Below are 25,166 nucleotides of genomic sequence, written 5' to 3' on the forward strand. Positions count from 1 at the left end.
AGAACAGAAGTACAGACAGAGTAGAAGGAAAAGACAGAGAAAGCACCTGGAGGGGAGGGCAGAGGGAGGAAAGCCATGAGGAAGGGGGGAGAGGACCCAGTAGAAAGGAGAGGGTCCGGGCTAGGAGAAACCCCTGGAGAGCCACCTGGGCTCCCGGGAGTCTTCGTGCCCATCTGAGGGGCCTGGCTGCAGGACGTGGGGTGCTCACGGCTCCTGCGGGAACACTGAGGGGGCTGAGGGGCTGGTGGAGGCCTGGTGTTCCAGCGGTCCCTCCTCCCCGTGCTCCCCGCCACCAGTTTCAGGAGGAAATGCTGCAGCTTAATCAGAATTATTTACAAGATAATGGTCCATTGTTTGCACTAAGACAGATGTTGTCTGTGGGAACTTTGTGTTTTATGCTCCTTCCCCTGTTCTGCCTTTGCTGGGTGCAGATGGGATCGAAGTCATGTGAGCTATTATTCCAGGGACTGCAAATTCGAGGTGCCTTCATCTCAGCCTGGGCTCGGCCGGGCAAGTGAGCCGGGCTGGCCGCGGGCAGCGGCAACGACGGTCCCTGCAGGCTGCGGGCCGGGCGGGGCTTCTGGTCCTCCTCACTGCCCCTCCGGGCAGCCTGTGATTAAGAAGGGCTTGTTTCCTTGAGGGGCGGGCCGGTGCAATTGCGTTGTCTGGTGGACAGGAAGGCCGTGCTCTGATTAAGACGCACTTGCTCTTTCTTGAATCGAGAGGTCATCACTGACATCGCAAATGAGGGTGGCCATCTGGCCCTCTGCTTGCCAAAAGGAAAGAGCGGGCCCTCTGGGGTGGGGGCTTGGAGCCTCCCTACCTCTTCTTCTTTTTTTCTTTTTTTTAACTTACAAGAGGGCTTGCCCTTGGTCATCTGGGAGGACTTAATTTAGGGGCCATCTCTGGACTTGGGACTCCGTCCTTCCTCCAAGTGAATGCCGGTTTCACCGCCCCGGCGAGGTGCTCGTTTCAAACAAGGAAAGATGGGGCAGGCTCTCCCTGATCCAGACTGGCTCCCAGCCTTGCCCTCGAGGCAGGTGGGCCATCCCGGTGTTGCCCCCTTCATGTGAAGCCCCTGGAGCCGGCTGGTCCTTCTGTGACCTGCCACCCGCCTCACCGGCCACCTCTGCAGACCCTAGTTCAGCTGGTCATCAGAAACTGAGACTAAAGGATGTGGGGCGACTTGCCCATTTTCTACTCAATGGAGAAGCCTCCCAGCGCCTCAAGTTGGAACTCTGCCCCCCTTCTAGGAGGCTCTGAACCTCAGCGTGGCCAGCTGTGGCCAGGGCACGAGGGGAGCTGCCCCACAGCAGCGGGGTTGGGGGGGGTGTGCAGTGAGAGGCACGTGTCCCAGGCTGAGCGCTGGTCCTGGCAAAGAGCACACGTCCACTACCCAATAGCAGTTAGTAGTACCAGCTGCAAGATACCGCCTTTACCTTGCATGGCATTTCCAATACCAGACTGTGACCAAAACTCCAATAGAATAACCACATTTGGGTGCTAAACCACCCAGCGGTAGAAAAGAGAAGGGCACTTTCATGGGACCCCAGCAGAATCAGACCTGGGAGTTGGACAGCATAGAGGGGGACAGTCCGAGGGCCATCGCTCCTAACCCTGCCCCCAGCCCCTGGACGCCTTCGAGAAGTTTCCCCGAAATGCGTTACCACCCTGAGGGTTCGTCGCATTCAAGACCCAGCATGTTGGCTCTAGTGTTGAAGAGAGATGGCTCTTCCCCTGTAATCTCCCCGCGCCCAGGGGACGACCCCCTTATCTCTAGCAGCAGGATCTGACCCTCCAGGCCATCTCTCCATCTGCAAGTTTATTTTTAAATAATAATTACATACTATGTGCCAGGGTCAACTCCCGTTCTAAGTACCTGATAGAGGGGGAATACAGATGATATGCCTTCATTTAATTCTCATAAAACCCCCACGAGGCAGATGATAGTTCTTGCTCTTCCCATCTTACATGCGGGGAGGTGGAGGCACAGAGAGGCTGCTGCGCTCACCCAGGGTGGCCCAGCAAGCATGTCAGGATGCTGAGACGCAAAGCGGGGCGTGACCTGCGTGCAGCCTCCCCTTGCAGGTGGCTGGTGCTTAACCGTGCCTGTCCTCCTGGTTGGAGATGCATCGAAAAGGAAAACGCAACCAAGAAATAGACAAAAATAGCTCATTCTTGCCAACCGCAGCTCTGGGTCCTGGGAGAGGATGGGGGCGATTGTAAGCAGAGACTCCAGTCACAGACAGAACCTGGGGCTTGTCCCCCAAGCACAGCCAGCACAGGGCCCTGGGGGTGGGCAAGTTCTGAAACTTGCCCCGTGACCCTGAGCACCTCTCTTTCCATTCTGCCCCCCCCCCCGGTGTCCTCCCCTCCCCATAAGTGACAGAGTAGCATGGCTCACCCCCAGATTCCTTCCATCTCCTAGCCTGAGAATCAATTATTCTTGGAATAATTGTTTATTCCATCCCATTCAGCTTCAGGAAAATACCGTCGTCCCCACCGCAGCCCCTGCAAGTGAGAGGGGCTCAGCGAAACCTGACCCCTCACCTTGCAATGGTTCCCTGGGGTCTAGGTGGGGGGGAGCGGAGAGTGGGTGGCCCAGGGCACCAGCGGGCCCTCCTGCCGGTGCTGCCTCAGGCCCAGCCCCCAGCTGTGAAAGCAGCACAGGTCAGACTAGAATAATATTTATCAACCTTATTCTCACTGTGTCAGGCTCTGCCCCAAACCCGGCGTCACTGGAGATCACAGATCATGTCTTTTAAGGTCCCGCAGAGCCGCCTCACATGTGACCAATTACCTCTGTCAAGCCTGGGGAAGGAGGTCCCGCCTCGGTGGGTGGGATCTGAACTTGAGCTTCCAGAGGTCGACGACTGGGATCTTAGGCCTTTGAGCCTGTCACTCCCCTATAGCCAGACCTTTTCTGTTAAAACTGTTTAAATTACAAACCAGTAATAAAAGGATCATATGTGTTTCCCACCGAACAGGTTCTTTAGGGCTATTATGATAATTAAAAACATATGGTGTCTGTGCCAGTCAGAGGGAAACCACAGATGTACAAATTAGGTATTATATAAGGGTTTTCTGCTTTTGCCCTTTTAAAAACGTCAGGCTGGAGAAGTTTAAAGAGATAAAATGGCAATTGTGCAGATAGTAGGTAGCATTTTGGTTTTAGAATCATTAAATATATAAACCCTTCTCTTTATGCTTAATAGGAATAAACAGGTCCTGATACTGGAGGTGGGGGGGGGGCAGCACACCGGGGGCCCCAAGGTGACAGGGCAGAGGCAACATTTTCCACCTCACAGGGTCTCGGATACCATGAAATCTTCTGCATTTTTTATGACGTTGTTCTGCACAAAGAGGATTATATTTACTAAATATTGAATTATATTAAAATTGGATCGAGAGGAGCAAAGATAAGGATTTCTTTACATTAAATTTTTACTTTTTTTAAAAAGCAAAGATGCACGTATTGATTAGTCTAGAAATAGTCATTTGTTTTAATTTAAAATATGCAATTGATTTTGAGAAGGTGATAAATACTGCTAATAAAAAAAAATTGGGAGGATTTCCATGGCTCGCCGTCAATGGCTTTCCAGTAGAGAGAGACAGCGCAAGTCGAGTCCTACCTCGTCACTCATACTGGAAAGGATGTCGGGCGGGCTGGCGGACCCTGGCCACATCCAGCCGTGCTCCGGGGCAGCTGAGATGACAGGCCCTCGGTCCCGATGCCTTGGGACCCGGCCTAAGCAGCCAAGGATTGAGCACTCGGCTGCTGTATGTCTCTGCTACAGAAACCCAACCGGCCTGCCCTAAAGAAGGAGGTGATGGGTGAACAGGTCACAGGGGCATGGCCCCTGCTCTGCTCCCCTGGAAAACAATTTCAGGTCCTCCCGGAGACACTCCTAGCCAGAACCAGGATGACCTCATCTCAGTCCTGTCTCCCTTCCTCCATGGGACATGGTGGTGTCTCCATAGGAAAGTTAAGCAGAGAGCCAAACAGGAATAAATGAGCAGAAAGGAGGTTCTGTTTTTCCAGAAGCCCGGCCATCAGAGCACTCCAACAGAGTTTGCTTATGACCAGAAAATGCTCCTTCTTGATAACCCTGGCTAAAGGGAGTCTGGGCTCCCGAGGAAAAGCATCCTTGGAAGTGGGCCGTGTGGCCACAGCCCTGCTTGGGTCTCCAGCTCCTCTCCTTTGCCCACACCCTCTGGGTGGCACCAAAGGTCCACCGTCCTCCTGCGCCCTTTCCTCTGGGCAGTTCTGACCTGGCCTGCCTCTCGTTAAACACAGGGCAAGCCAGAGCAGGGTTCTTGGGCCGTCTATCTCCTGACAGCAAACAGCGGGTGCGTGTCCGGCAGTGGCTCTCAGGCAAGCCTGATTTTCTTCCCCAGGCGACATTGGGCAATGTCTGGGGACACTGGGGGGAGTCCTACTGGCATCTAGTGGGGGGGGGGGGGACCAGGGACACTGCCAAACATCCTACAACCCATAGGCCAGGCCAAGAATTATCTAGCCCAAGATGTCAGGTTAGTGCCAGGTTGCAAAATCCTGGTGTGCAGGTAGGAGAATCAGGCCTTCAAGTGTAAGTCCAAGCTGGACACATTCCAAGCCAAGTGTCAAGGCTGACCACCCAGCCCACGTTGTGGCATCCGGCTTGCTCGGGGGACACCTTCCCGCCAAGTCCCATCCCCTGGGCACCTCATGCCTTTATGAGAATCTCTGCAAGAAAGAGAGTTTCCGGGTGGCAGAAACTTCCAGCCGAGGAAGTTTCCAGCACATGCCTCCCAACTCAAACTCGCGCGGGGGCTGCGGGGAGGGTGGCAGTTGAGCAGACAGCCGGAAGTCAGCCTTTTCTTCTCCGCGGTGAGTGATAGCAGGCCTGCCGCGTCGGTGTGCGTGTAGGTATTACCACTTTAACTTTTACTGCGGTAAAATAACACCTTGTCACTCAGTGCAAGTACCAATCACAAAATGAATTAATTGTAATAACTGTTGTCAACAGAACAAAGGACTTGTTGCTTTCCTAAGCAGATTTCAGCGCCACTGAGAACCGTATACAAACGCTCCCATTGGGCAGGCCGGCGGAAACGAGTCAGAACATAATTGTATCTGTCTATCTCTTTACTTTGTTTTTAAGGGTGAAGGAATCGAGTTAAAAACCTATATTTTAAACATATCAATAAATATACCCCTTTTTGTGCTTGTGACGTCTCCTCAAAAACATGGAGTCTTTAATAAATTGGCCTTGAAAAGAGCGTTTGCTGCTGATGCCACGAAATAAGGGCCAGCTAAGGAGGCTGCCTGTTGACTCGAAGTCATGAAGGGAATTATGCCCAATTACCCTCCCATAAAACACCCTCTCATTTCTCGGAGTTATCAAAACACGTCCCATGGACAAGCGGTCAGCTGTCCCCCTGCTCCTCAAAAGAAGACAAGTGGGCCTCATGCTGGGCCCGCAGAGCTCCTAACTGCCTCCACGTCGACACCAGAGGGCTTGTTTGCAGTCGAGCTCTTTTGATGGTGGCCTTCCTTTTTTTTTTTTTTTTTTTTTTGGTCCTTGCCTTTTCACGTCTTAGCACATTTCCATCTTGAAGAAGCCCTGTAGGTGCTCTTCTCAGCAAAGAGTCCCTCCCGGAGAGGAGGTGGGCATGAGTGGGCCGGGGGCTGGGTCTCTCGGGGGTCCGCTTCGAGCCGTGGGCCCGGCAGAGCTGAGTTCCCTCCCACCGGGGTGCGCGTCGGGGCCCTGGGGGGACCAACAAGCTGTGGGTGGTGTGTCTTTGTCGTCTGCTCAGGGCTTTGATGAGGTCAAAAGTTGGGAGCTTCCCAAAGAAGGACCCAAGGGACACATAGGTGAAGGTTGAGTGGGTCAAGCTTTAGCCAGGGAGGGTCTCAAACGACTGTGCCCGCACCGCGCATCCCAGGGCCACTCCCGGAGGCTCTCTCCAGTCCAAGCCACCTGACTGGTGCGGGCCCCACACTCCTCCCTGTCCTCCCACACCTGCCTTCTCCCGCTGCTCCTCCGTGTTCCTTGGCCAGTGTGGGCCCGGCCTCGGGCTTCTCAGAGTCTCAGGCCTGTCCCATCGGATACACATGTCACACCATTGGGCAGACTGCTTTATTTTTAGAGCTCATGGAGGCTTAAACTGGTTCCTCCATAATGAAATTAAAGATTCCTAGACTATCAGAGCTACAGGTGGTCTTAGAGGTCATCTTTGAGATGTAAAATCGGGGAAGAATCTGCCCTTGGTTGTTGAATGAGAGACAAGGGTGAGTGCTGTTTCCGGGTGTCCAGGCAGGTCTATGTACTTGGCCATCATTCTGCTTTCCGGGGCGGCCCTAGGCAGCCGTGCCTTCATAGGGATCTCTATCCAGGCAGGGGAAGGGTTCCTGTGGCTTGTCCTTGCAGCTTTGGGGCAAAATTTACCCCTTTATAATGTCCCCTGCTTGGCCACTTCAGAAGCACGGGTGAGAGAAGGTTTCTTTTAATGCAGCCCTGGCTCAAATGGGCTATGCTTTCAGATTTAAATAATCATCTCTGGCTAGAACCAGGCACCACTTGCAAAAATGCTGAGTTGAGCCCCCCTCTGGAAACACAAATCTCCCCCCTGCTTCCTAAGGCTGCTGTGCTCTGCTGGGGACCCAGCTATGCAGCCAGCCCTGGCAAGGCAGGTTCAGGGGACACACGCCTGGGAGGGGCAAGTTCCCGTCATGCGAAGGTGCCAGGCCCCTGTCCTGGGAGCCGGCTGCAAAGCACGAAGCAGCAGCACAAAAGGGGAAACAGATGCGGGGTCTGGGGGGAAGATGGAAGGGGGCAGAGACCCTGGGGGTTTCCTTGCCCTCCAGCCCCAGACCTCGCCCTCCACGCTCCACCGGCAGTGTTCTAGAGAATGAAGAAACAGTGTTTTCCCAGACCTTTTGGAAGGAGAAGATCCCGTGACAAGGAATGAGTGCGAGCTTGCATTCATTTAATTAGCACATGTTGAGTTGTTCCAGAGAGTGGGGAGCTGGCCATCAACAAGTTAGCCAAGAGGATGGCCCTTGTGGGGCACATTCTATGGGGGAACACTGACAATGGGCAAGAACAAAGTTCAGCTTCTGATGAGTGAGTACCAAGATAACAAAGAGTTAGTGAGGTCCGCGTCATACCCTGTGAAGGTCGGGGGGACCTCTCCGAGAAGGTGACATTGGAGGGGGTCCTGGGTGATGGGAAGGAGCCAGTCGTGCAAAGATGAGGGGATGCATGTTCTGAGGACAGGATGGCAAAGACAAAGACCCAGAGATGGAGAAGGGATGGAGAAGGCCCCCACCGCAGGGGCCTCTTGGATCTCAGGGCTCGTGCACCTGTGTATTGGATGAACATTTCCCAAGGCTTTCCCAGACACTGAGATTTCATTCAGGCTTCTGCATGGCCTTGACCAGTCATCAGAGTTGGGACTGGGGCTTTTCCCTCCATTTTCCCCATTTGGAGAAACTGGAGTTCAAAGAGCAAGTGATGGGGGCACAGCGGTTAAGCGTCTGCCTTCGGCTCAGGGCGTGATCCCGGCATTAAGGGATCGAGCCCCACATCAGGCTCCTCCGCTAGGAGCCTGCTTCTTCCTCCCCCACTCCCCCTGCTAGTGTTCCCTCTCTCACTGGCTGTCTCTCTCTCTGTCAAATAAATAAATAAAATCTTTAAAAAAAAAAAAAAAAAAAAAGCAAGTGATGACTTGCTCCGTCAGCCGCAGCGAAAGGCTGAGCTAAATGCCTGCGTCTCTGGACTCCCAGCTGAAATGCAGAGCACTGGTCACAGACCTTGGGAACATGGTGCGATGAATAAAAGAGCCATCCCACAACTCCCCCAAGAGGAGGGCCTCTCATGGCCACAGACCAAGAGGGCCCACGGCAGAGTCCTTTCTTTTGGCTACAGCCTGCCCAGTTTCCTTTCAGGTATCCCACAGACAGGAAGCTGGTGCTAAGTCGAGACTCTTAATGGCCAAGCCCTACAACGTCACCTGGAAAACATGGGCCAACCCCTTGGGAATCTGAGTCAAGCTTCCTTGGAGAAAGGCAGATGAATTTCCACAAATGCTTACTGCTCAGACCAGCCTGCAACTGTGAAGTTCAGCCCATCCCGACCTTGGCCGGGACCAGGTTCAGCCTCTCCTTGACACCTTCCCACACAGGGACGGTGACGGTCATGCTGTTCCCCAGAGGTGCAGGGAGAATCATTGCCAAGACAGTCCGCTCCCTTGTCTTTTCAGGATCCCTGCTCTTGTCTGGGCAAACTGCTTTCAAATGAATCGCTATTTCTGGATGATTTTTTTTTAGTGTTTCTTCTCCCAGCTGGTTGCTATATTATCTGCATCTCATGCCGTTCTGGCCTCCATGGGAGACAAGAAGTAGCCCACCTTCCGTATTAGTGGCAACGCTATCTGTTTCCGAATAGTAAAAGGTGAAATTAGGAACAATAGCAACCTTAAGACACCCTATCTGCTCTCAAAGTGAGAAGGTAAGTGGAAAAGCAGCTTTTTCCCCCCTGGCATTATCTGTGATGTTCTCTACACAAAAGGTGGGTTTGCAGCTGGGCCAGAGGACCGGGATGAGCATGAACAAAGACTGGGGGAAAGACCCTTTGGGGAAAGGTGCAAAGCTCCTGGGTGGGTTCCCCTATGGAGAATGGCCCAGAAGTACGACTCCTAAGCCCACTGCCTTTTGCTGTTCAGCCACACCTTGCCTTGGGGAGGCTGGTCTGGGGAGTGCAGGACTAGTGCCCGTGGTTGGTCCCCATAGCAGGGACCTGTTCCCTTCACTGCTGCCAAAGGTCAACCCAAAGACAATGGGCCGGAATGGCAGCAGGAAGGTTCAGGTTAGAGAGGCGTCATTGCTAGGCCTTTCTGGACTCTGTCGAACTGGTCTTACGTGGGTGCTCACGTGGAAGTAAGTCATTCAGCTCTAAGCCCCTTCGGTGTCACGCTGGGGAGAACTTAGAGCAGGCCAGGCCATAGTTTATGAACACGTGTGAGTGTGGACACTCGACCAGGATCAAGTGTATGTGTATATATTAACATACATACACTGTAATCAATAAATACAGAAATAATACAGATATTCAATCAATGTACTTGATTCCTTGGCTTGGGCTGAATCCGACTGGATTTATTTTACAGGTGGGAAATGGAGATACAACCTGGCTTGAATTTAGTCAAGGGCGGCCCTCCATTGAAAAGTGGTAGCAGGAAGGTGATGGGCTGTGGTGTGTCATCCAGAGTTGGCGCTGGAGGGACGTGTGTATACGGGCCCAGGTCTACACTGGCTTGCCTCCTCGTGTGCAGCCCCAGCCCCGCCCCCCTTGCCGTCTGCTCAGAGGGTGACTGAGTTTGCAGGAAACAGTCAGGAGGTGCTCGCAGCAGTCAGTCATTCATGGACTCATCCGTTCTTTCATCACTCCATGTGGCCAATGTCTACTGAGCGTCTCCCAGATGTGGGTCGCTCCCTTAGGCATTAGACCAAATGGCCATAGTCCCTAGCCTTGGGAATCCAATTCCACTTTGCTCTGCCGGTTGGGCGTGGACCTCCTCCAGGAGCCCTTCCCATGGGATAAGACCTCTCTGGCATGGCTTGGAGGGGTGCCCTGAGTCCTCCGTGGACAATTCAGGGAGTGGCCGCTGTCCTCCCGTCAGAAGCCAGCTCTGGCTGTGCCCCCGAGTGGTTGCTGTCAGCCCCAGTGTGAGTCATGTATGAGAGAGAAGCACGACCAAGGAAGCAGCCACATTTCCCTGCGTTCATCCCTTTAGCAGATATTTCCTGAGGGCACCAGCGTGCCAGATCCCTCCTTAGGCGCCGGGCATCCAGCCGTCAAGAGGAGAGACACCCCTGGCCTTCAGGGAGCTCACGTGCTAGGGGGTGGGGTGGTGGGTAATCCACACATTAAATAACTAGTTAAAGGGGATAAGACTCTAGAGGAAAAAAAATAAGGTAAATAGCAATTTGGGGGGGGGTGCCAGGCGGGGTTGCTAATTTACATGGGGTGCCTAAGGGTGCCATTCAAGCAAAGACAGGAAGGAGAGCCATGGGTTAGCTGGAAGATCTGGGGGGCACCTGCCAGGCAGGCAATAGAGAGGGCCAGCACCCTGAGGCGGTGAGCTTGCTTGTGCACTTGGGGGGATGCCAGAGGGAAGACAGAGCAGAGGGGACAGGGAAGGGCCAAGGGCCTTCAGAGCCCTCCAGACCCTGCAGTCCCGCGGCCCTGAGCTCAGAAGGGCGCCTGGTGTCATGCGCCGGGCTCACTGTCCTGAAATCTTCACCCATGTTTGAAGCGGGGGCTCTGCATTTTCCTTTCGTCTGAATGTAGTAGTTCTGACCCCCCAGCTTTACACCTGGAGGGTGTGAACAGCAGCGAGGCACAGCCTGGACTGCGCTGGCTGCTGGGCGGGCTGGGGGGCAAGTGTGGGAAGCTGGGGGCCAGAGAGGAGGCGCCGCGGGGATCTGGTGAGTGGGGGCAGCTCCTCTGAGGTGGGTGCTAGTGGTGCCTCTCTCCGCCCCTGTGTGTGTGGGCCCCCGCTTCTTCCCCGCCCTTTCCTCTGCCTCCTCTCTGTCCACCATGGTCTTAGACCCCACCCGGTCCTCCTGCTGCCAACCCCACCCTTGGTCTTGCCCTACCTGGGACTCCCAGTGCCACCCTTTAACTTCAACCTCTTTCCTCCGTCTCCTCTGCTTGTCTCCTCTTCCTTACCTCGTGGGGACTGGAGAGCTGCCCCGTACGTGTGGGCAGGTCCTGCTCTCGTCTCAGAAGGCCACATCTACACCGGCCACTTTCATTCCTGACCCTGTGGGCTAGAGACCCAGGTTCTGCTCACCGCAGTGGGGACCTGCAGTCCTGCCCAGTCCACACTGTCCCCTTGGCTCCCCTTGGTGGCCCACCGTGTACCTGCCCGGGGCTGGCTGCATGGCCAGATCCACCTGTGGGCTTTGCTTCTTGCCAAAGTGCCCGGTCTGCAAGGGGGGTGGACCTGTGTTTTGTCCCAGGCAATGCTCGGTCCAATCCCGCCGCCTTCCTAGGCCAGCAGTGGGAGGAAAGACCTGGCCCGGTCCGGAGGGGTGCGGTTCTTTAGCAAAGTGCACCCTGAGCCCGCGTCTCCCGGTCTCGGTCTCCTTGACCACACGCTCCTCCGAGCTGCGCTTGAAACATGCCTCTGTGACCTGCTTTTATTATTGGGTTGCGAAGCCTGTTTATTTCATAAATACCTTGATATGCTTTGCAGAAGAGTATCTTGAAAAAGAGCCTTTTGATTTAAATAAGAAATGAAAAAAAATCACCAACTCTTCGACTTTTATTTATTGTTTTTTTTTTCCCGCTTTCATTTCAATACCCCATCTCTTCCATACCAAAATATCCGACATAGAGAGGCTTCAAAAATTAGATGGGGGTGGAGTGGTGATGGTCGCGTAAATTTGCTTCCTGGCTGAGGCCTTGTATGCCAAGTTTTAGTCTGAATTCCATATTTACAGCTGAGTTATAAACCCCTGAAACACGGGATTTATCATGGAAACAGTGACACCACCTCACCCAGCCTGGTGTTCTTGGGGCCGGTGGTAATGTACTGTGCGGAGAAATCAGTTCATTAGTTAGTTATAAACAACGGACAGAGATAGTAAATTAGAGTAGGTATTTCCGTGGTTTTCCATGTATTTATGACACCAAAATATGCAGCTGCATTTTATTCCTTGAGATAGTGTTTAAGCGTCTCAGATTTAAAGCGCGTTTTTAGATATGGCCGTGGAGCGTTTTTAGACCCGGCCGCTCTTGCTCTTCTGTAGTTTTATTCGTGGTATTTTCTTCCTTCTCTGTTGCTCATTAGAAAAATGTTAAAAATCCATTTTCGTCTGATTAATAATAAAGCTGATCACATGTAACCTAATTTTCATTCCGTGCTGCCCCTTTCTGTGGAGTCATATACAAAGTGACCTTTGAATCGCCAGTGGGCTCATAAAGTACAATAAGCACCATTGTCCTGTCAAAAATTGAAGATGTTTTACATCATTACAAAATTTAATGTTCCATCTTTTCAAATGCACTACTTTTCAAAGGCCACATTCCAAGCTCATTAAAATGAGACTCAAGTTTCCTGTGGTGGGGATGAAGAGAGTTTCGCAGGCAATGGGAGGAAAATGAATCACTCTTTTAAAACAGATATGGTTACATATTAGTTTTGAAAGGTACGGGGACGGCAGAGCCTCCGCTCCGGCCACAGTGCTGCTTTTGTGCTGATGGATCCGCTAACTGCCTCCTGGTTCCTTTGACTTCACCCACGCTGTATCCTATTTACTTACGAATAAATCAGCTCTCTAAATAAAATTGTTGTTTTACAGTTCAGAGGTGGACTCTGAAGGGGTTTCTGGAGGAAAGCCGTAGTCTACTCACAAATCTGATGGCAGATTTGTTAAAAAAAAAAAAACCAAACAAACAAAAAACCCCACAAAAAACGTTCATCGGACTCAGAGACCCGATAGTTTAGAAACTGAGTCCCTCGAAGGGGTCTCCTGCGTCCGTGGGGAGAGCGGGCCAGGCCAAATGCTGAGCCAGAGCCAGAAATGGGGATGCCCCGCTTGACCGAAGACTCGGCTCAGTCACGTATGAGGGACATGTCACACGACGGGACCCGGAATTCTGAGCCAGAGCCAAGTGCCTGGCTTGGCAAAGAAAATGTCTTTGGGATCTTCCCGTTCAAATTCTTCCTCGGTTGTAGTCTGGGCTTCTCGCCTGTTTCTTGGCCACAGCGGAATGTTGAAGGTATAGCCAGGTCCTACTTGGGTTTTTCCGCCTGATCCCACTGATAGGAAGGTGCTGGATGGCATGACACAAGAAAAGAGCTCTCTTCCCATCAGTCTTTGCCAAAGCAATAGATTTGTTTCGAAGTCCCAATTGCACAGAATACTAATGCACATCCCGTCTTCGCCTTGTGAAATAGTGGTCTCCTCCTCCTCCTCCTCCAGGACCACCTAGGTAGGAAAGGCGTCCACGTCCCAGCAAAGGAAGGATGCCTGGAGGCTGACACCGTTCACCTACAGTGGCTCTCAGGAGGCTTCTCTTACCAGAGTATTCTTAAAGCAGGGCTTAGTTCATTGGGGTTTTTTTGTTGTTGTTGTTTTTTAAGATTTTATTTATTTGTTTGACAGAGACAGCCAGCGAGAGAGGGAACACAAGCAGGGGGAGTGGGAGAGGAAGAAGCAGGCTCCCAGCGGAGGAGCCTGATGTGGGGCTTGATCCCATAACGCTGGGATCACGCCCTGAGCCGAAGGCAGATGCTTAACGACTGCGCCACCCAGGCGCCCCTAGTTCATTGTTTATTAGGATTTGGCGTTGAATCGAATGAGGGTAATCCAGACTCTGGGCAGGCTCACTTGTCCCTGCGTGCCTCATTTACGAGGGCAAGCTCTTGCACCCATCAGAGCGGAGTTCGTGTCCTGGTTTTGCCACTTGTAGCTGTGTGACCTTGGTCGGGTTGCTTCACATTCCTCGTGGGGAAAATACTAGTGTCTACCTGACTCGACTGTATCAAAGGCCTTAGCACCGTGCCTGGGGCTTAGATAGCGATCATTAGGTGTGAGCTACGGGCTATAAAGGTGGTCCTATTAGTTGCTTTAATTATATCCAGGAAATCCCTTGCTAAGTTCCATCCTTGGAATATAAGGCAGCTGAAGGAGTGAAAACAAAGAGAAACGATGTGTTTTGCCCCGATCCCATGACCAGTAAGTGTACCTTTACCACTAGTAAGCTACTGCCGTGCAACCAACCACACCAAAACTTCGTGGTGAAAATGACAACGCGTGTTTTCTCGCAGGTCTTTGGGTGAGCTGGCTGATTCTGCTGAGCCAGGCCAGGCTCTGCTGATCCGGGCCGGATTTGCTCAGGCCCCCCTGGCTGGCTGGCAGATCGGCTAGGGACTGGCTGGTCGAGGGTGAACTTGGCTGGGGTCACATGGTTCTGTCCCATGTGTCTCATCATCTAGCAGGCTGGCCTGGGCTGGTTTTCACGTCAGGGGCAGAGGTCCAAGAGAGCAAACAGAAATGCACAAGGGCTTTGACAGGACTGCTTGCGGTCGGCTCCTCTTTTCCCATTGGCCAGAGCGTGCCACGTGGCCCGGCTGAGCCAGTGCGGGAGGAGGCTGGCGAAGGGCGTGGCCGCGCAGCCAGTGAGCAATCAATCAATCAATTTCTGTCCCCAGATCCCCAAGGGGCACATCAAGTGGTGTGGACAGTGATGTGGATGGGATGGAATCAAAAGCCTTAGAAGATATTTTAATTCCTTCGATCCCCGGACACCACTATGGTGAGCTGTTTTCTCTAGTGTGTTCTGAGGTCCTTCCCGCAATGCCTGCTTTGCCACCATTGGACACATCCTTTCCATGAAAGAAACGTCCTTCCTTCTATCTGTTGGTAGCCACTCTCTTTTTAAAAAGACAGCTTGGGAAGATTTTGCGGTTTCTTGACTTCCAAAGGCACATGGTTGGAATGGGGCAGGTGCAGCCCCGGAGTCTGAAGCTCACGGCCTCTCGCCTCCTGCCCCCTGGCGGCTGCCCCCTTTCCTTCTGGTAACTCCCCTCCTGCCTTGACCTCGGGAGGACCCACTTTCACCCAGCGGCTCTTGGGTTGAGCATGCATTCTAGCTCTTGTGGTGATCAACATTCAGACAGGCCACAGAGAACCCCTCCCTGCTACACTCTCATCTGACCTCTGATTCTACTTTTATTTTGGGGTTTGACTTGTAATAAAGGGCCAGCTCCGAAGAGACCTAGAGTCTCTGCAGCGAGTCCCTAGAATGTTCCTCCTGTCCCTGATGGGTAGGAAATGGTGTCTTCCAGGGCCCTGGCATCAGGAGTCTGACCCCAGTGAGTGTGGGCTCGCCCAAGGCAACTGGGGGCCGACCCCCGAGGAGCAGTGATTAGGGACGTGTCCCTGTGCGTGCAGGAGCCAGAGCTTAGTTTGTAGAGTGGGGGCATGCTCTGAACATCTGGACCTGCGGGGAAGAGCGGGAAACCAGACCCCTCATTTACTTCTCCAAGGAATGGCTGGGATGGGCCTGGCCACTGATGGCCGCCATCTTTTAGCCAACAGATGCGCAGGCCAGGAAATAGGCATCACAGAGTCTTCTGTGTTCTGGTTCTTAGGGCCCTGTGAGAGGCTGTGGAACAGTGGGGACTCAAGGAAACCCCAGTTCATCCCCAGGCCTCAGACTAGGCTTTGTGTCCTTTCTTTCCTCCCCTGAAGACTCTTTCTCACCTGGGCATCCATGGCATCCATGGCAGTCAGGACAATCCCAGTCCCTTTTTGCTGCCCTCCCCGGAGGCCTGGGCTGTAGGTCTCCGCAGATGAGACAGAAGGCAGAGATTGTGCCCTTAGCAAGTGGTGGCCGTGGTCGCAGGTGGGCTCAGCATTTTCCGAGACCCATGTGGGCCCATCAGTCCTCATTTAACTTAGAAATGGTTTACCCTGGATAATTTATTTCAGCTTCTGGAACTGTGAGCTTGACAGTTTGCTTTGGAACCTCCAAAGTCTGGGATTCTACCTGAATTTAGAAAAGCAGATCTTTACGGGCACACTACAGGTGAGATTAGTTCTTTAGGAACAGAAATCATAACCAACTGATAAGTTCAGCTTACTTCCCCTTTCCACATTTATATTGGAAAGTAACAGTGCTGGTGACAGTTGCCAAGACCAGAGACAGCTTCTACGGGGACTCCACACTGGGGACAGAGAGAGGCTGAGGCCAGCTGACAGGGCTGTGTCCCTTCTTAGAAAGCTTTTCTGGGCCTCTTGTGACTAGAAGCAGGACAGCAGAGGAACAAAGCAGTTACGTCTGAGAGACAGGTGCCAAAGAACCCAGAGCAAATTGGGTGTCCACAGGATTCCAAGAGGACTTCTCGGAGAGACCAAACAAGGATGGGGAAGAGGCTAAGAGCCCACAGGTGGGTTTCAGCAGGGACCAGGGGGGCTTTGTGTGGTAGCAAAGACTCGCTCTCAACCCTGGAAGTTTTGGCTGGGGGCTGGGAAACAACGCAATATGGCAGCTCAGGAATAAAAAGGCAGTGAGCCCAGTGAGCCCAGCACGCACCCACCAAACCAAAGGGAGGGAAACTAAGCTCTTTGGGGCCCCTACTGCTGAGGAAGTGTGTTGAGGGTACATTCTGTGACCTGAAACAGCCGTAAGTAATCCACTAACACTATGTGGTTTCCAAAGTTATAACATCTGATGACCCAGATACCCTTACTAATTCTTTGACTGACCTTGGGTAAGTCTCAAATCCTTTCTAGGCCACAGGTGTCCCATTTATGCCTTAAGAGGTGGAACTAGGTGATCCCCAAGCACCTCAGCAACACCAATGGTCACAGGGACTTTGGAAGAAATTTCTAGCCCTGAGTGGCATTTCTAGGGCAAAGAGTGGGGAACGACAAGTATGGGGGTCTCCAGGCCATCGGGGCCACACCCAGTGATGTTATAGGGGAATAGGGCCCAGCACTTTGGGCTTTTCTCTGAGCTGGTGGGGAGATGCCACTGGGGGCCACAGCAGCAGTCTTTCTGCCTGGTTGCAGGGCCCGGAGCAATGTGTTTGAGGCCGAGAGAGGCCATTTTCAGGACAGGGGTGGCGGGAAGGTGCCACACCTTCACTGCCTGAGGGCTTCCTAAATAGGGAAATGATTTTGGGGAGTGTGCTGGTTACCCTGCACGCAACCCAACCCAGACACTTGGGCTCTCCCACTGGGAGCTGGCTTAGTGCACGTGGACGCTCCCTCCCTGAATGGGAGCTCTGCACAGGGCTGGCCCAGAGGTGGGGTCCTGCAAGCAGCAGCCTGGCGCCAGCTCTTCTAGCAGGTGGAGGGGCCATCTCTCCACCGCTCCTTGCGGGACTCAGGCAGATAACGCCTCGAAGCTCCTGTGTTATTTACACTCGTAAATCCCCCTGCAGCAGGAGGATAAGGGATCAGTGGTAAGAAAGCTGTTGGTGAAGGTGCTGTGTGTTTAGTCTGGGTGTAGTGGAAAATGTGGCTTCCCCCATGGCCTGGCCATTGCGATTTCTTTCCCCGCAGTGTAACGGCACTCCTGATTAAATGCAAGTTGCGACTCTCTCTACGTGTGGATACACGGCTACCCAATGTGCAGTTCAGACAGTGTTTGAAGACACCGGAGACTCAGCCTGGAACACCCTCCAGCTCCTCTCCGCCAATCCATGACCAGCCTTCAGGATTAACCCTCTTTTTCTGTTCTTTAATGAAGCCTTCCAGAACCACACAGGTCTCTCTCTCCTGCCTCCTGCTCAGAATTGCTCAAGTCTGCACAGTGAAAAACTCGCATCTTTCACTGTCTGCAGTCTAGAAGTTCATCTTTTCTCAGATCAAAATCGTCATTAATACACAGTCTTAAGCAATCTACAGAATTCTCTGCAATGCCGGTGTCAGCAGGAAGAGACCATGGTGCTTCCTGTGCACGGCCCCTTGGAGGGACTGTAATCATCTTGGGGCAGCAATCAATGTATTCCTGGCTCTTAAAATAGAGTCTGGCACACCATAGGCCCTCAAAAAATATTGTAGAGTATGAATGAAGGAATGGATGACTGGGTGGTTGGATGGGATGGATGGGATGGATGTGTGGGTGGATGGATGGATGGATGGATGGATGGACGGATGGATGGATGGGTGGATGGACGGGTGGATGGATGGGTGGATGGATGGATGGATGAATGGGTGGATGGATGGGTGGATGGATGGATGGATGGGTGGATGGATGGATGGATGAATGGGTGGATGGATGGATGGATGGATGGATGGATGGATGGATGAATGGGTGGATGGATGGACAAAGCAATGACAAATGAATGAATAAACAACACTTCAGGCTTGACAAGCTTGGCTATTGAGGAGGACTTCAGAGCAGTGATTGTGGCTCCAGGGGTCAGGAAGGGTTGATTATGACTAGAAATTTGGGAAGTAGGCCTGTGACTCACAGAAAGTACCTGTTGGCTCAGAGTGGGATGCTTGGTGTCATCCAGCCTTTTGTGCCTCTAGAATCAACAGTCACCACAACTAACTGTAAGCCCTCTGCCAAGCAGACCAGCCCCACCTTTGTCACCCATCCCCTTCCATCCTCACCTCTGCATTCTCCCACCTTCCCTGAGATTCATCTCACTGGGAATGCCTTCCCTTCCTCACCACCTCCCTGAAATTCAAGGCCTGTCCTCCAGCAAGCCTTTCTTGTTGACCCTAGGCCACATATGTTGTCTCCCACTTGATAGCCACAGAACATTCTCTCATTGTCTGCACCACATAGCTTGACATTGGAAACATCAGCTTCAGCATTTGTCACACTGCACTGGCAAGTACTGGGGCGAATTTCTTCATTTATTCAAGAAATAGGCAGTGAGCTCCCACTCTGTGCCAGGCACTGCTCCAGATGCTTGAAACACACCAGTCATCATGACAAGCCCCACCAGACTACCCCTTCCCCGGAAAAGATCCCTGCCTTCCTGGAGCTTGCACTCTGTTTGATCCCAGCTCAACCACTTGGGAGCAATGTCTTTAGGCAAGTTATAAGGTATTTCTAAGACTGAGTTTTATCATCCATAACGTGAGCTGGCAGCCACGTCTCTCTCCGAGGGTTGTTATAAGAGAAGTTATGAAACAGAGTGCAATGGGCCCCGCTCTGGGCTCACCCCTAGAAACGTGAGAGGCCCTGTGCTTATCCTGGTTCTGCCTGGACAGATGAGATTCTGGTGGGCAACTGGGCGGCCACAATGTTGTTCTATATGTAGTGAGACAATAAGGAAGGGGGAAGCCCATAACTGGCCCCAGCATGGGCGGGTTGGCAAGAACGCTTGACCTCTGTGCTCCATTGCATGTCCGCAGTCACTCAGGACCTTTTGAGACTCAGCTCCTAGGGCCAACCTTCCAGAGAAGGACACAGCTCAAATTCAGAGCCTAGAGGGCAAAATCATGGTACTGGTAGAGGAGTAGCTGACCCAAGAGCATCTTTGAAGACCAACCCAAGAAGCCATGTTCCTTCCTTCCTCCCTTCCTTCTCCTCCTTCCTTCCTCCCTTCCTTTCCCTCCTTCCTACTTTCCTTCCACCCCTCGTTCCTTCTCCCTCCCTTCCTTCCTTCCTTCCTTCCTTCCTTCCTTCCTTCCTTCCTTCCTTTTTTTCTTCCTTCCACTCCCTCTCTTCCTTTTTTCTGTCCTTCCTTTCTTCTGTCCACTTCATTCCTTTCCTTCCTTCCTTCCTTCCTTCCTTCCTTCCTTCCTTCCTTCTTCTGGCACTTGATATCATTTCCAATGTTGAATATCATTTTTTAAAAGGCTCTCCTGGTTAGCCGACTTCTGGAGGATGGTCATAAATGGGTAAATTATTTGCAGTCACTTCTTGAGGCAATGGTACCTTCTGGAAATTAATTACATTTTCACACAGTTAGCCTGCTTTTTGCCTACCTGTAATATACTGTGGATGGAGAATACCATGAGCATTGTATAGTATTTAATATGCAGTATTGTAGTCCAAGAAACATTTGTCAACATTATATAATAATCTATGATCAAAACACTAAAACTTGTCAACTCTTGGAGTCAGTTGCATTGCAACTCCACAACTGAAACTCATTTAAAAGTAAATGAAAGTCAAGGGGATGAGATTCAATTAAAATTAATTTAAAGTATGGAAAAAATGATTCACAACAATATAAATCAGCACTTTGTTATTGCCCACTTTATCTTATCCTATAGGGGAACTCTCTAAAAACAACCAAAAAAGATTCCTAGATGAGCGAACGACAAATGTTTTTTTTATAGCTTGGCAAAGTCTACATGGTTCTGTCCGCATAGATCTTGAGAAAAGGTTAGAAAGGAGTTAAGATACCCTTTTCCTTCTAGATCCTCAGCCATTTCCACCATTGCTACTCTTCTAGACTGAGGCAGAGCAGAATTCCAATTAAAAATCTTTCTTTGTCTTTTTTCCCTCCCATTTTTGAGTATGCATGCAATTGCACTGATAGCAGGATCTCAGCAGAGAAATTAACTTCAATAATCTATGGATTACAAGACATATCAAACCTTCAAAGCACCCCGATGTTAGATCTATTCTCAGAAGGGCTTAAACGACTTTAATAGTTAACAACAAATGATAGGGTGTGTGTTTTCCAGCTAAATCAAGATCAGTTGGCGTTACTCCCCCATTCTCCCAGTCTCTTAATTATGGCACGCACGTTCTCCACCACCCATTGTGAAGCTCTTGAGGTGCTCACCCCTCAGTGGCATCTGGCAGCAACTTCTGGGAGTAGCAGGCGCGGCAGGCTCCGGAAACTTGTAAGGGCCTGGCCAGACTGTCCTGGGCAGCCTCCTTCGGCATGTGGTGGCTTGCATCCTTTATTGTCAATTGAGCTATTGATCTCCAGCCTCATAGCCTGGAGGGTTCACTCCTGCACGGATTAACAAGGTCATGTTTTAGGTGGCACCCTTCTGGGGGAGAAGCGCGTCTGTTGGAGAAGGCGGTGGGGCTGGTGCTTGCGCGGTCGAAGGGGTGGAGGCTCTTTTTCGGTGGGACTGGGGAGAAGCCTAGCTCCTGCACGTGCTCTCTCCCTTCTGACCCGCTTATTCCCCACTACATTTGCAGCCCGCAGCCATGCTAACTCTGAGGTTCACAAGGTTAAGTTGGAGTTGCTTCTGTAATTGGTGCATTAAAAAGGTACTTCTGTTTACTACTTACTGCCGTCGGTTGGTGCATGCACGGCCTTGCCACTCAGGGCACTCTGCCTCCTCCTGTGGGAGTCCCACCAGAGCTCAGAGGCCCCAGCTGCTAAGTGCATTCAATCTTCAGCCAGCAGCAACATGTGGCTTCCCGGGGAGCTCCCTGGGTTGGCAGCTGTGTCTTGAATCACAGATTCACCTGCTGGGCGGCAGGTCAGACTGAGCACAGCTCTCACCCAGCTCGCGCAGCGGTCTCAGGACCGTCTGGTGGACAGCGCCCATGCAGAACCAGGAGGGTGTCCTGTCGCCTGACTGTGGGTATCCCCACGGCAGGGCCATGCCAGGCCTGACCCTGAACCCAGGTTCTCCGAGACACTGATATGGTCACGACTGCATCGGTGGATGCTGAGCGTCCTTGTCACGGTGGTCGGCAATAGGACCGGGGTGTTACCTGTGGGGTCCCCGATGTCCCATTTGGGGAGCAGATTGGCAGACTGGAGGTCAGCCCAAGGAGCGAATCGAGAGGAGGAGAGGTCTGGAGCCACGCAGAGGGACGGCGTCCCAGAGCAGGGCACACACTTCTCACCAAGGATTCGACAGTTGACCCGCAGCCCCCAGAAGCATCACGGAAAATGAATTCCCTTTCCAATTTTCTTCTGACCATTCTGATGAAAAGCAAGAAGAAAAGATCAGTTTGGTGCTGCTCTGTCTTTCACGCCTTCCCAACACTCGCTAATGACAGTTTTTAACCCAGAGAGAGAAGGTCTGAAGCCTTAGAGCCTCTTTAGACGATTGCTTCGAGCTGCCGTAGAGCGCTGCTCCCGCTTCACCGTCCTGGGTACATGTACCTTTTTCAAGCTGAGCCCTCGGTTTCCATCTCTGCTTCCGATAGAAAGCTTCCTGTCGGAATGAATGCAATGGAGAGTGAAAAGAGCTATTTTATTTTATTTTAAAGATTTATTTATGTATTTATTTTAGAGAGAGAGAGTGTGTGTGTGTGCACGAGCTGGGGGAGGAGCAGAGGGAGAGGGAGAGAGAATCTCTAGCCAACTCCCCACTGAGTGTGGAGCCTGGCGTGGGGCCTGATCCCATAACCCCAAGATCATGACCAGAGCTGAAACCAAGAGTCGGATGCTCAACGGACTGAACCACCCAGGCGCCCCTAAAAAGAGCTATTCTTTTAAAAAGTAAATAAATAACAGTACAGGTGATAGGAGAATACGGTGGGAGTCCCAGAGGCAGAGTGAAAAGAAGCGCAGTCTGGGAACAGGGACAGGATCGTCGCTGGGTATGCTGGAGGAAGTCCAAGAGACCTCAGGACCCAGTGGAAAGTTGGAGGGGACCAGGTATAGGTTCAGAATAGGAACAGACCTCCTACTTCTTCGCCCCCTGCTCCCCGGGGCGGTGTGGCATGCTCCTTTCGGTGGCCTGCGCCGCATGGAGGGAAGGGCTCAGCCTTCCTGCTGGGGACCCTGCTGGCACCGGACTCTGTGCGGCGGACCTTCGTTGCTCTTGCACACCAAGATGGGTGGTGCTGTTGACTCTTCCTCCAGGCGGTGACAACTAGAGACATAATTTGTTTCAATCGATTGCTTGAGCAATGAGAAGTTTCCATTACTTTCTTGTGAAGTCGAGGGGCTCCAACCGAGCCCTTGTTGTGCTTTGGCCATCATTGCTGTGCAGAGAACTACACCTGGCACCAAATATCTCCTTCCACAGACGTTCCCTGGGTTGTGGATGTCTGAGAATTTCATGCAAGTGGTTTATTTGCAGGTGATCTCAGGAAGAACAGGCAGGGGGTGGGGACGTGAGGCAAGGAAAGGAAGGAGAACTTTAATGGCTGCATTACCAAGCCTGTTACCACAGTGGCCCGCTGGGGTTACATACCACGGGGGGGGGGGGCGGGGGGGGGGACACCAGGAGACAATGTGGAATGCACTTCGGAGTTATGTCAATTGAGGAGCACGTTCTGGGGTATTTACCCCCTGGCTCCCCATTTGTCCTTAGCTGAGGGCTGTGTCTAGGGAATTAATCCCCTGGCTCTTCCAGCTGGCCCTGCACAAGGCAAAGCGTGTTTCCATGTCCCGTTCCCTCCCAGCAGCCTTCGGAGGAAGTGAGTGTGGAGGGGAATATGGGTGGGGCGCTATGGGCATCTGCTGCAGAAAATCTTTGAAGAGGATGAAAAGCTGATGCTACATAAAGGCTGCCCCCTGAGTCCATCCAGACACCCCGCTTTTGCTGGTAGAATTGGACTCATGGCGTCTTCTTGGCGTCAGGCCTGGGCCGTGCCGATGCTGGGGACCTTCCTCACGGGCTCTCTGACCTGTTGCATGAGGATCGAGACACTCTCAGTGACAGCCAGAGGGCTGCCCTGTGTTCCCAGTGACTCGTTGTTGCGGGAGCTTGACAGTGGCCAGGTGGTCAAGCACTTGGGCCCTGGTATTGTGGTCCATGGAACGTGGACGACACGCCAAAGTTTTGGTGGCTTCCAGTGTCTTCCATCCTGTCTTTGTCGGCCTTCTAAGCCTTTGCTTTGCCTTTGGTTTGGGGAAGGCAAGAGCTACCAGCTTTTCTTTTCATATCATCTCCATTAAAAGGGCCCTACAGTGAGTTTTATAATGTTGCCGCCCTGTATGTGCTGGGCTTACCCTGCAGGCTACAATCCACTTGCAGTACTCGAAGTTGGCACCCCTCTTTCTACTGGACATTGCGGTCCCAGAGGAGGGGGACGTGGCCCAGGAGATGGCCCACCTTACCAACGACCTCACCGAGCCCCTTTACTGTCGGAGGCACAGTGAAGACCCTTGAGCCGCTCAGAGGACCTTCCAGGTCTAGTGTTTGTTTTCGGTGGTTCTTCTAAGCCAGCAATGACCAATAAAAGCCTCTTTGATGGGTGGCTATTTGAGGGAGGGCTGGTTGGGAATTGGGAGGAATGGATGGAAATCTTCCCAGGTAGCAGGGAACTGACATATGGCTAGTGGTTGCCGGCAGGTGGCGGGAGAAGACCAAGGTCTTCCGGTGTGTCCCGAATCACAACGCCCCGCACAAGGCCCAGATGGACACAGATTGAGAGCTCTCAGCACAGTTGGGCCTGCTTCCCAGGCAGTCGGACCCATGCCACCAGACAGGGGGTAACTCACCAGAGACGAGTACCCCCACCCTTTTGGTAGAAGAGCATTCAGATGAGAAGCAGATGAGAGCAAAGGGGAAATGGCCAGTCCTCTTGCAGAGATGGCGGTCAGCTCTGAGAGGCCGGGCGGGGGGCTGGGGTGTGCTACGTCCCTCGGCCACCCCATTCACCTGTCCCGTGCACAACCTCCCCTCTGAGTCTCTTTGATGGGTTTGCTGGAGCAACTGAAGGAGAGACGATAGGCTGTCTTGGGCTTTTAATCACAAACTATAATTTTATTAACATATAAAAGAAACCCATCCCTCAGAGAGGATCACCACCCTTCAGAGTGGCGTGTCAACAGGAGCAAGGTGGCCTTGGAAGACTTTCCCAGAAACCTTTGAAAAGCTTCCTACTCACTTGCCGAGCAGGTAGGGGTGCGTTTCTCCTGCGCTTTGGAAATCATTTGAATATTTATAAATTTAAGTATTTATTTTCATATTAAAATTAAAGCTCTATTGTCTTGCAACTAACGGGCGTTGTTCTGCCACTCCAACACAAACCCTTCTCTGGTGTGATAACCTTTATTTATAGATGGCAATAAGCATATTTAGCAATATTATTATTCATGACCCTTGCACTAAATATCATAATCAGAATACAGATGTGCAAGGTAATTTCCATGCACAAGTCACTATGCATCAAATTCTTGCAAAGCAAAAATAGCATCCTTTTTGGGATAAATTATCCATTGGCATTGCATAAAGGTGTCAAGGGGGCACAAAGGATGTCAAGGAGTAGAAGTTGGAGAGACTTTAAATCAAGAGGTTGTCCAACACGCTGGGAAAGCAACTCCCGGCAAGTCCTTTGATCGTCTTCTCTTGTTGGGCCTTTTCTTAGGACGTGGAATGAAAATGAGTCAGGCGGGTGGGCCTCTGGGTCCAGCGTGGCTGGATGAGTCAAGACCTCCTTTGACCCGTGCCCCGTCTCTTCGAATATCTTCTTTACTTTCGTCAGACAGAAGATGCAGATTATCAGATATGCAGTGCACCCGGGCTCAGCTCACTAATTGACTGAACAAGACACGGTCACACTTTACACACCATTCCGTAATGGATTTTCATGTTTGTGAATCCTAACTGGCTGTGGAAATGAAAAGCAAATGTCTCATAATCACAAATATCTTCTGTTTTTTTTTTTTTTCTAAACCCAAAGATTAAATCAACTTTACCCCCCATTTGCCAGGAAGTTCATGGTTATAGAGGGATGATAAATGATCTGGTGATGGACGCGTCCGTTGTGCTACTCTTTAGCAAATTCTTATAAGTGATTGCTAGATATAACACA

Source organism: Ursus arctos, unplaced genomic scaffold (genome assembly GCF_023065955.2).
Source record: "Ursus arctos isolate Adak ecotype North America unplaced genomic scaffold, UrsArc2.0 scaffold_19, whole genome shotgun sequence".
In the NCBI taxonomy this organism is placed as follows: domain Eukaryota; kingdom Metazoa; phylum Chordata; class Mammalia; order Carnivora; family Ursidae; genus Ursus; species Ursus arctos.